General features: G+C 42.8%; 1 protein-coding gene across 1 annotated transcript in view; it reads left to right on the forward strand.

The window, feature by feature from the left end:
* Positions 1-12,504, forward strand: part of MFSD2B (MFSD2 lysolipid transporter B, sphingolipid) — a 90,884-nt gene that overhangs the window by 7,884 nt on the left and 70,496 nt on the right. The gene's annotated exons all lie outside the window — the stretch shown is intronic.

The raw sequence follows: 12,504 nt of genomic DNA on the forward strand, positions 1-12,504 counted from the left end.
ATTGTATACAGGCAGCTGCAGGGGCCCCAAGTGTTGAATACCATACCGGTAGTGGTGGAGATTCCTCCATCCAGGATAAGAGAATGAAATCCATTGATTTTCTTTCATTCAACCCATGAGCTGAAAAGAGAGCCATAAATGGCTTAAGTGAATGTTGGTAGCCCCCCCCCCCCCCCCCCCCAGATCCAAAAATGGAGACAACATTGTTTGCAGGCTGTACACTGAGATCAGAACAGTTCTGCTAGTAGGTGATAGTAGTAGGTATAGTTCACAAAAAATATAAATAAGGACTCATTCATACACGTGCCAGCCCTTGCTGACCCTCTAAAAAGTGATTTGCAGACCTCACTGCATTGCTTTTACAGGTGATGAGGAGGCCTGTTTTAGCTCAGAAAATGCAGACCCACTGCACTGCAACCGCAGGCATTGTGTGCAGTGGCAGGGTGGTTGTGGTGCAGCCCCACTCACTTGAATAGGTTGCCAAATGTGACATCGCTGTTAAACATTTGCCATGCAGAGCAACACAGCCACACCATGTTCAGGTGGGTGGTGGTAAAACTGCAGCTCAACCAACTGCTTTCACTATCTCCTAACTGCACGTCTGAATGAGCCCTAAGGCCCCGTTTAAACTTGAATGATGCCGCCGTGCTGCAATTTTGGTGCATTTTTTTAACCACTTCTGCCCCGGAAGGATTTGCCCCCTTAAATAGGAAGTAAACCCTGATGGGAGGAGTAGGGGGATTAGGAGATATTTCTTGGACCTACAGGTAAGCCGCAATCTAAGTTTACCTGTAGGTCAAAGTGGTCTGTAAGTGTTTACAACCACTTTAATGACCAGGCCATTTTTTGCGATACGGCACTGCGTCGCTTTAGCTGAAAATTGTCGTGCGACGCTGTTCCAAAACAAAATTGACCCTTTTTACCCACAAATAGAGCTTTCTTTTGGTGGTATGTGATCACCTCTGCAGTTTTTTGTTTTTTTTTGGGCTATAAACAAAAAAATAAACAACATTTTTTTTTTACATTTCTGCAATAATACATATTCAAAAAAAATAAATGACAATTTTTTAAAAATTTTTGCTATAATATATATCCAAAAAAAAGTATTCATCAGCTGATATATATTCTTCTACATATTTTTGTTAAAGAAAATTGCAAAAGAGGAAAAAACTGATCGGTTTGTGCAAGCGTCTACAAACTACGGGATAGATTTAGGGACTTTTAGTTATTTTTCATTGTTTTTACTGGTAATGGTGGCGATATTGCGACATTGCGGCGGACAAATCTAAACCTAAAATTACACTTTTTGGGGACCAGTGACATTATAACATTGATCAGTGCTATAAAAATGCACTGATCAATGTAAAAATGACACTGGCAGGGAAGGGGTTAACACTAGGGGGTAATCAAGGGGTTAAGTGCGTTCCCTCAGCGTGTTCTAACTGTATGGAGGATGGGCTCACTACAACATGACAGAGATCACTGGGAATAGAAGATCTCTGTCATGTCATCTGCATACCTCCCAACTTTTTGAGATGGGAATGAGGGACACCTATCAGCAAAAGTATGCAGGCATAGGACACACCCCCTTAAAGGAGAATTTTAGAAAAAACAAAACAAGATTTGTTAAACCCACAAGTGTTTTTTTTTTACCACTACTATTCCTTTATATTGGCTTTTGAAATTTACAAATGCAGTAATTTAGAAATTGGATGAAAGGCTTAGTGCTGGAAAAATGCCCTTAACCATTAGACGACCAGCTCATGCAGATATACTGCGGCAGGTCGGCTCTCCTGTGCGAACCAACGTACCTGTACGTTGGTCCGTGCATGGAGGATAGCGGGAGCGTGCCCGCGGACTTGATGCCCGCAGGTGACCCACGATCGTGGTGAGCAGAGGCAGAACGGAGAACTGTAAACAAGGCGATTCTCCATTCTGCCAGATGCATAGCTCCTAACTGTCCCTGATTTCGAGGGACGGTCCCTGATTTGGAACAAAGTCCCTCTGTCCCTCATTCCTCCTCATTTGTCCCTCATTTTGGTCTGATCTATATAGTTGCATATGAAATGCACTTTTTATCTATCTGTTTTGGAGCGGCACTATTCATTTGAATGGGCATTCATCTACTCAAAAACAAGCTAAAGAAGCTCATGCACCAAATTTGGACATGAGCCAAATGCATTTTGCATTGCGCATTTCTGTGTTTTTTTTCCACGTTTTGTCACACGGAAAACACATGGCAAAATGCATGACTGCTGCCTGCATTTGGGGTGACATTAACAAATAATTGAACTGCAAGCGCATTGTGCATTTGCAGAAAGCATAGTTGACTGTTAATATAAAAAGAGGAATTTTGAAAATAAATGACATACTGTAGGTAGCTCAGTGGGTAGGTCATTGCCATTTTGCTCCCTGACAGCGGTCCTGTCACTTTCCAGGTTCATACCCCTTATATGGTGCCAGGCTTTGTAATGCCCCTTGTTTAGCATTTCAGGAAAATGACAACTTGCACAGTTTTGTTGACAGTGTAACATTTCAGAGTGGTGGATGGAAAGTGTGCAGGACGGATGTGAGTTTGCTTAGTAAGACCCACAGCCGAGGATTCTGGGAAATGCACTGCTGCCGATAACTCCAGCTCTTCTCTTATCTGACAGCTGCAGCCTGGCACACTGAAGGATCCTGCTTGTCTATTTCTGTTATTTAACCACTTAGATCTTCATGGGGACGACCGATAAACTGTATGAGCACTACACAGGACAATTTCCAGCTGCACCAACAGTTTATAGAAAACCACATATGAAGTATGAGGCCACATGTGTCATAAAAGTATCTCCAGCCAAAACTTTTTTCTTTGGTTTTGGAAAGAGAAGACAGAGAACCTGATAGATTTTTATTGCTGTCTGTGTCCCCGCTGGGACATCGATTATCTCTATTCCTCTCGTTGTCCACTGTTACCAGGATAATAGAAAATCTGAAATGTTAGTATAAATCTTTCAATGGTCATACCTGTTCTGGTGACAACGGCATGTATTATACGGGCTTCAGCTTGTATAAGAGCAGTGTGAGCAGCAAGCTTTTTCAAAGAACTTGCAGAGCTTCAGAAAGCTTTGGTGAAGCTTCTAAAGTATCATTCAACTTCAGTTTGTGAATGCTGAATACAAATATTAATGGAAGTGCTGACTGCCACTTTAAAGAGGTTTCTAGCAGGCTTTAGCACTACTTGAATCTTGTTAAAAACCTGCGGAAGCCTGCTAGCAGCTTGCTTAAAGTGACAATCAGCACTTCTATTAAGATCTGTATATAACATTTCCAAACAGGAGCTAAAGTGAGCTTTAATGGATTAAAGCAGTGATCTCCAAACTGCTGCCCTTTGCTCAAATTTATCAGGCCCCTAAGGCACTATTTCATCCACTGATGCATACCCCCCCCTCCCCCCGACCCCAATGAAGGGGCAAAATTCCTCCCAGTGACATCAATGATAGGGTACAACTTCTCCCAATGACACCAGTGATGCTTAGTAGTGGCCCATCCATTAGGGACGCACTGGCGCTGTGCCCCCTATTCATGCATCCGCCACCCTGATCTACATACAGGGCACCAGACTATGGATTTCAATGGGGGGGGGGGGTTTAAACCACATGAATAGAGCCTAAGGCTCCAATAGGCTTAAAAAAAGGGTGTGCTCAGGGCACAGAGCACTGCGCCCCGAACCCACAGGGTTGTGTGTCAATAGCGAATGGATATTCACTATTTTCAAACTTAATCTCCTCCCTGTCCATTAGCAAGCGGGTTTTCAGACACATTTCCCAGTTATCCAAAACGTCAGGTGATCCTATTGGACACCTAGGACGAGGAGAGGTAGAGGACACCGGAGCCGCTGCCCGCCATCACGCCGTGCTGGAGGACACTGGAGCCGCAGAAGGAGACAGAGAGGAGGAGCCACAGCTCCAATGTGCTGGAAGACACCAGAGCCACAGGAGGAGAGAAGAGAGGAGGTGGTTGAGGACACAGGAGCCACAACCCTCCCCTGCAACCTAGATGGGATAAGTACAAGACCGACCGACAGAATCGTTATATGGCTGTCACATAACCCAGCTCTTCCCAAGCCTGTCTGCAGGGAAACATAAGCAGTAGGATCATCTAGTCCTCTGATGCTGGTCACGTGTGCAAAAGAAAAAAAACAGCATTTGGAATACCGATAGAAATATATATTTGAAATCACATGTTTATTATTTTGTGGAAATACAGTAACATGGTGTGGGATCGGATTTCTTCCAGTCACAGGCTGTCAAGCTGTGTCATGCCCCTCCAGCCTGTGTCTTAGAATAAGAGGGAGGTAAAGCCTCCATGAATCTTCATGTAATATCCTGCCCCTATTGTGTTTAGCTGGTTAGTGGGCATGGAGAAGGAGGGAGGGAGTGGGCCGTCAGTTACCACTGTAAATATATAAGCCCACATGTGTGACTCTATAGTCACATGGGCTGCTCAGATGTGATAGGGAGGAAATGCTCAGCATAGAAACTGACTGAAAACTGAGCATGTACAGAGTTGCCACCACAGCTGAAAAATCCCTAGCTGAATTGGGGACCTGAACAGAAGGTAGGGATAGAGAGCAGCAGCAACAACCAGGTCTTTAGCAGAATACAGAAAACAAATCTCATAGTGAGTCAGTATGAACATTTATTGATAGTTATTTATGATGTGGGTTTAGTGACACTTTAACTTTCACTCTCAGTGATAATGGTAAATAGAGAGGGTGAATCTACCTTTGCACATCTAACGGAGCCACAGACAGAAATAAATACCTGACAGGGCTTATAACTCCTCTCCACTATCTCTAAAGCCCCATACACATGATCAGAATTTCTGCTGATTTTTGTCTTCAGATTTACCAAAACCATGTAGTATAAGGGCCTGCCTGATTGCATACACATTGAAACTCCTAAGGTTTGACCTCGTATTATTATATGGTTTTGGTAAATCTGAAGACAAACATCAGCAGAAAATCTGATAGTGTGTATGGGGCTTAAAACAAAAGTGTTGCCTTTAAGTTATCCTTTAGCATATTTTTGCAGACTATACCTATTTAAGTTCATCATGTCGTAAAGCGCTGAGCAAACAGTTGGCGCTATATAAAACCTGTATAATAATAATAATCATGTCTGAAGTTTGCAAATTATTTTTTTTTATATTCAGTAATGAAGTGTAGCGCACTACCCCCTTGGGGGCTGCTGATTTTGTTCATTTACCTTATGCCAGCCGGCTCCGATCCTAATCCTCCCATGTGATTCCATACAAGTAGCACTTCACACTCTGAACTTTTTAAATTGCTTTATTTGGGACACACTGTAGGGCAGTAAAATGAAGGATATGAGATACCCTGTTAAATGCCATATTTGCAATGAAAAGGGAAATGTCTAATCATAGCCGTAGCTTTGTGGATTAGATTCTCCTGTCAGCGATCCTTATTTGATTTCTGTAGCACACTCTCACTATGGGCAGCTGAGCATCACTCTGAATAATGCTGTGGAAGTTGAAACTCAAAGTCCTAGGCCTCACCGCCTATTTCAGTGACTTGTAGTGTCCAACCTCCTTCACTAACCCCCAAGAAGTGTTTCATACTGTGGTCCTTTGATACACAGCATACATTTCTGAATAGCTCCACTGGGTTGGCACTCCCTTTGCACTCTCCCAACAACAGTCCATGTTCTACTCACAGAAGGTTGTTCCCAGTATTCTTCTTCCACTCCAGGGGACCCGACCTCGGCCTCCCTAGAGTCACCTCCAGCTATCCAGCTATCCTTCGGATCTCTGAACCCCTGGGCCTCCGGTCCGGAAACCTCTGGACCTCGAGCCCCTTCCTGAAAAATCTCCCGAGAACATGTGACCCCCCTTTTATGAGAGACCTCCTTCCAGACCACAAAAATTAATGGGGTTTCCTGCCACCCAGATCACCCATCCTCTCTTGCCAGCAGAGTCCACTCCCAAGCAGAGGAGGTATCCCTGAGCCCAAGTGTAGGCGGCCACAACCCCTTCTACTCTGACACTCCCAACCCCAAATCCACAACCAGGCCCAGCAAAAAGACATGACCCTGGTTAAATTTACCTATTCCTACATCCTACACTATCAAAAGCACCACTAAGCATCTACCAAAATGGTAGGGGCGCTACATCAGCATAAAAGCAAGACATGCCTTGTAAAGGTTTTTTATTTTTGGTATGTGAAGATAACAGCATGTAAAGTAGGCTAAGTTTTCTCTATGGCTGTCGGCAGTTGGAAATAATGGCAAAGTTGCCTTTCAATACACAGAACTGAACTTTGGTCTTGGTGAGACGTGGTGCAAAGCCAATACCTTTGAGATCCAGATCTCAAATTTTGTGTGTCAGAAATTCCGATGGAAAATGTCCGATGGAGCCTATACATGGTCAGAATTTCCATCAAAAAGCTCCCATCAAACATTTTCTGTTGGAAAATCTGACCGTGTGTACGCAGCATAACAGTATGTGTTAAAAGCAGGGGTTTAGTCTGCACGCATTTGAAAAGGCGTAAGCCACAGAGCCACGCCACGGCACCCTGGTATCTGTGGCCCCTAATGCTAACTTATAAGTGTCTGTTAGACAAGTTTATTTGGTTCCACATGTTTGCTGTGTCCCCCACATGGCTTCTTATGGCTTTCTTCAACAATGGCTTTCTTCTTACCACTCTTCCATATAGACCAGATTTGTGGAGTGCACGGCTGATAGTTGTCCTGTGGACAGATTCTCCCACCTGAACTTTGGATTTCTGCAGCTCCTTCAGAGTTACCATGGGCCCCTTGGCTGCTTCTCTGATTATTGCTCTCCTTGCCCAGCCTGTTAGGTTTGCAGTTGTGCCATATTCTTTCCATTTTCGGATGATGGATTGAACAGCGCTCTGTGAGATGTTCAAAGCTTGGGAGATTTTTTTATAACCTAACCCTGCTTTAAACTTTTGCACAATTTTATTCCTGACCTGTCTGGTGTGTTCCTTGGCCTTCATGATGCTATTTGTTCACTAAGGTTCTCCAACAAACCTCTGAGGTCTTCACAGAACAGTTGTATATATATTGAGATTAAATTACACACAGGTGAACTCTATTAACTAATTAGGTGATTTCTGAAGGCGATTGGTTCCACCAGATTTTAGTTAGGGGTATCAGAGTAAAGGGGCTGAATACATGCCACACTTTTCACATATTTATTTGTAAAAAAAAAATTGAAAACCATTTATCATTTGCCTTCCACAATTATGTGCCCCTTTGTGTTGTTCTATCACATAAAATCACAATAAAATTTACCTTTTTGGTTGTAACATGACAAAATGCGGAAAATTTCAAGGGGTATGAATACTTTTTCAAAGCACTGTACTAGTCAGTGCCAGTTTGCAAAAGTGTATTTGCTTTGGAAGAATAAATCACCTCTAACGTTGGGTGTCTTACTTGGACTTGTGGATGTTGCTGCAATATTTAAAACTATATTAGAATAGTTTTTACATTTTAGAATGGGGTGCCTCGAGATTGTCCATAATTTTTATAGGGCGCCTTTACTGAAAAAAGGTTGAGAAACACTAGTCTATGCAATCAGGCAGGGAGCTGTCCAGCATTCCAGGTGGCTTAGCGAGAAGAGCTACTGTCAGACAGCAGAGGTCCAGGCCCTGACACTGTATAACATGGATTTTCCACAGACAAAACCTCTGAATTTTGTCCGAAGGCGTGAATGAATGAATGAATGAAATACTTGTATAGCGCACAATGCGAACTGAATCGCCTCTAGGCGCTGTGCGTGTGCCTGGATTTTGTCTTGGATACAAATGGCAAGGAATTGTTGGCTTTTCTAGCTCTTTAGCGCCACCCTTTGGGTTCCTTCTGCTAATTTCTTGTTAGTAGACGTTTGGTGAGTGTTGAGTGTTTGTGGTTTTCATTTCGTGCTTTTCAGTTAATTTCTGAATGGCCTCTCATCAACCAGAAATGTTGCGCAATTGGAGGAGATAATGTGTTATTTATTATTGGCCTTGGAGTTATTACTTTGACCCAAGTCTAGTCCAGGAACAGGAGGAGGAGGATTTCTTGGACCAAAAATTGGTTGCTTTATTAATCGTGACCAATTATGTCATATGCCTTTGCTGCGAGAGCTCCAGGAGAATAATCCAGATGATTTTTGGAATTATCTCTGGATGACGGACCCCTGCTTTCATCAACTCTTGCCATTGTTGAGCCCCTATATTAAGAAGCAGGACACATGCATGAGACTTTTATTTTATTTTTTGGCTGAATAATAATGATTTGATTTGTTATATTTTCTGTATTTTTGAATGCATAGAATGCACTTTTTGGATAAGTTCTATTGGTGGATAGCATGTCTAATTTTATTTGTTTCCTTTTTTTAATGCACAATAAAAAAATTGTGGAGAATAATACTTGGCTATGTGTTTTACTTCAAATGACAGTTTGGGAGTAGGCAGTTACATTAAAAAAAAAAATACAATGTAAAATTGACAAGGGACCAACATAGTTGTATCTTTGATCTTAAAAACTATGGGATAATGGTGTTGTGGTAACTTGCCCCCCCAAAAAAAAAAAAAAAAAAAAAAAGCATAATAATATTATTCTTGATATCACTAGAAAAAAAAGCCTTTGAAATTTTGCAATAACTCCATCAGTTTCACCAGCAAAGCAGCTTCATTATTATCCCATTAAAGAAGAAGAGAATGTGCGCTGCATTTCGAGATTTCATAATTTGCCACGTCACAAATGTTAATTCTCCATTACGAATGCTAGTTTACAAGACCGACTGCTTCTGGCTCATTCTTGCTTCTGAGCATGCGTGTTTGTACTTTGGACTTTTGTCTGACGGACTTGTGTACACACGCTCGGGAAAATACTACAACAGACATTTGTCCACGCAAAATGTTAAAACCTGCCATCCAACATTTGTCCATGGAAAATCCGATGACAATTGCACATTTCCCGTCGGAAAATCCGATCGTGTGTACGCGGCTTTAGAGTAAAATTCCTCTCACGAATGGCCTGCTGTGTCCATGTAGAATCATAATGTTAGATTTTGTATCTAAGAAAGAAATGATGCTAAAAATATGTGATACATGTATCCAATGCTTCAAAAGTACAATGTTGCAATTTCCTGCTTCTATTTCTTGTGTATGACTGAAAATGAACCTGGAACTAGAAAAGGTTGCCAGTCACTCAGGGTCTCTGCAGGCACTTCTAACAAACGCCATTTCATAAAGCTGTGTTAAGCCCCAGCCTGGATGCATCTGTCTAAGTCCAGGGTTGCTCATCCATCCCACAACCGTATGTAACCGCTGATTTAGTCCTATTCAATCGGTATTAAACCCAAAAACATTTTTTAGATTTTCTTAGGCCTACCATACATAGAGCAAATTTTCTTTCCTGCAACAACAGGTTACAGGAAAGAAATGTTCTTGATTCCCCCATCAACACAGACAGTGTTTATGCCGGATCCCTCCTGCCGGGCCATTGTCTTCTCCTGGTGGGGGAAACCGTTGGGAGAAGACAGTGATTATTGCTAGTGGCTATAGCAGCCGCTAGAGATAATCACAGGTAAAATCCAACATGCTGGTTGTACCCAACTTGATTGATCAATCAACTTGGTACATTCAACCTGCCCAAACAAAAATTCCTACCAAGATTTGAATGGTGTATGGCTTGCCTTAGATGTGATGTCTGCATTAGTCTTCTTTTATAAGCTTTCTTTCTTTTATTTTCACTTGGTGATCTGGTAAGTCTGTTGTTTTTCAACAGAACAAGCTGTTGTGCAGACGTAGCAGTTAGAGGGCTGAACCAAAGCATTTACCACTGACGGGTGCTTACAATGGTCAGCTTTTGCTATTTTTTTAAAACCTTTATCTAAAAAAAAAGCTTATTAAGTGCTAGCTGGAGTCTGGCTTCAATTTGTTAGTGTCTCCAATTCTGCTAGAGCATCTAATGCCGCGTACACACTGCCAGACTTTTCGACAGCAAAGGTCAGACAGAACGAATCCGATGGACAATTCGATCGTGTGTGGGCTTCATCGGACCTTTGCTGTCGAAAAATCTGGCAGACTTTAGATTTAGAACGTTTCAGATTTTTCTGACTGACTCGAGTCCGGTCGAAAAATCTGTTCATCTGTATGCTAGTCCGATGGACGAAAACCGACACGAGGACAGCTATTGGCTACTGGCTATGAACTTCCTTATTCTAGTCCGGTCGTACGTCATCACGTTCAAATCCGTCGGACTTTGGTGTGATTGTGTGTGGCCAAGTGTGTTCGTTTGGAAAGTCCGTCGGAAGTCCACCGAAAGTCCGTCGGGAAGACCGTCGGACCTAGTCCGTCGAAAAGTCCGGTCGTGTGTACGTGGCATAACACTCCCTCTCCCCATACTAATGCCTTGTACACACGGTCGGATTTTCAAATAGAAAATGTTCGATGGGAGCTTGTTGGTAATTCCAACCGTGTGTAGGCTCCATCAGACATTTTCCATCAGAATTTCCGACACACAAAATTGGAGATCTGGATCTCAAATTTTCCAACAACAAAATCCATTGTCGGAAATTCCAATTGTGTGTACACAATTCTGACACACAAAGTTTCACGCATGCTCAGAATCAAGTAGAAGAGCCGCACTTGCTATTGGACTTCAATTTTCTCGGCTCGTCGTACGTTACCGCATTCTTGACGTTCAGAATTTCTGACAACATTGGGTGACCTTGTGTATGCAAGACAAGTTTGAGCCAACATCTGTTGCAAAAAATCCCATGGATTTTCTTGTCGGAATGTGTGATCGTGTGTACGCGGCATAACACTGCTGCTGTCTAAAGGTGTCTCTGTTGTTCCTTCATCCAGAGCGGGGGCACTCCAATACAGGAGGTGTATTGCTGGCCAGATCACCAGGTGAAAACAGAGGGAAACAAGCCTAAAAACTTAAACAAATGCAGCCACCACATCAAAGGATTAGTAAGCTGCAATATATTACATTGATTTTGGGTTTATTACCGCTTTAATTTCAATAAGTGCATGCAGAAAAAAACATGTGTTATGTTCGTCTTAATGGTGATCCCATTGAAAAAGTCAATACACCAAAAAATGAGAATGTGAATGGGGGCTAACTGCTACTTCATACAATGCAAATCTATGAGTCAGCTATGTCACTGAAAACAACGCAATCCATGTGTGGCTGATATTTTACCTCTACAATTATGAAGAGAAAGAGATGTGGATGGGGAAAACACTGATAACCTAAAATTAGAAAAAAATTGAACCGAGCATTTCAAATGATTTGTAATTTCATCAAAATTTTGGTGAAATGCTTTGGAGCCAATGATGTGGAAGATGACATTTTGGTTATTTTTGGTGTTTTTTCAAGGTTGCAGTGGGCTTTATATGGTTCCTGGGCTTTGGGCTGGTTCACACTGATCCAACATGTCGCATGACATGTCAAAATCAATGGCCCTCTATGAGAGCCATCTTAACTTGTCCGACTTGTGTCGGTCTGGCTTTTTTTTTTCTGTACTACTTTGGACCGACTTGGTCATGATTTTAATTGATTTGAATGGAAGTCGGGATCATCATCTTAACTGATATGATGTGTGGCATGTGACTGACTTGTGATCTGAGGATCTTAAAGGGGAACCCCACGCTGTTTAAAAAAGAAATTTGTCCCTTTGAGTCTGGTATGTATTTTGAGGGGAAACCCCATGCCAAAATTGAAAAAAGAAATGGCGTGGGGTCCCCCCCCAAGATCATATCAGATCCTTCGGTCTGGTATGGATTTGAGGGGAACCCAACGCCAAAAGAATAAAATAAAACAGCGTGGGGTCTGCCCAAAATACCAGACCCTTATCCGAGCACGCAGCCCAGCAGGACAGGAAAGCGGGAGGACGAGCCCCCCTTAACCATACCAGGTCACATACCCGCAACATGGGAGGGCTGGGTGCATTTGTACATTGTACCCCTACCTATTCACTCAAAAAAAGAAGAATGTCCCCCGTCGTAGCTCTAAAGTGTCTTTTTCCTCTGATGCTGTCTTTTTCCTCCGGTCTTCTCCACCCACTGTCTTCTTCCTCCGATGCTGTCTTCTTCCTCTGGTCTTCTCCACCCGCTGTCTTTTTCCTCCGGTCTTCTCCACCCGCTGTCTTCTTCCTCTGGCCTTCTCAACCGCTGTCTTCTCTCTTTGCCAATTTCTTTTTCTTCTTCTTCCTCCACCACCACCAACCTGCTCAAAATTAAAAAACGATACTGCTCCGAGGCTGGCTCCCGCAGATATGTCAGCGATGGTGTCTGCCAGTTCACATATAGCTGGGGCTTGGCCATCCGGTGACATCATGCATAAACCCCGCCTCTTGTGAAATCACTGCCCCATCATGCCCTGGGCAGTGACATCACAAGGGGGTGGGGTTTCCACATGACGTCACCAGATGGCCATGCTCCATAGCTATAAAGGAACTGGCAGTCACCTTACATAACCGTGG

Source organism: Lithobates pipiens, unplaced genomic scaffold (assembly GCF_037356315.1).
Source record: "Lithobates pipiens isolate NorthernLeopardFrog02 unplaced genomic scaffold, aLitPip1_a1.2 Scaffold_18, whole genome shotgun sequence".
Lineage (NCBI taxonomy): Eukaryota > Metazoa > Chordata > Amphibia > Anura > Ranidae > Lithobates > Lithobates pipiens.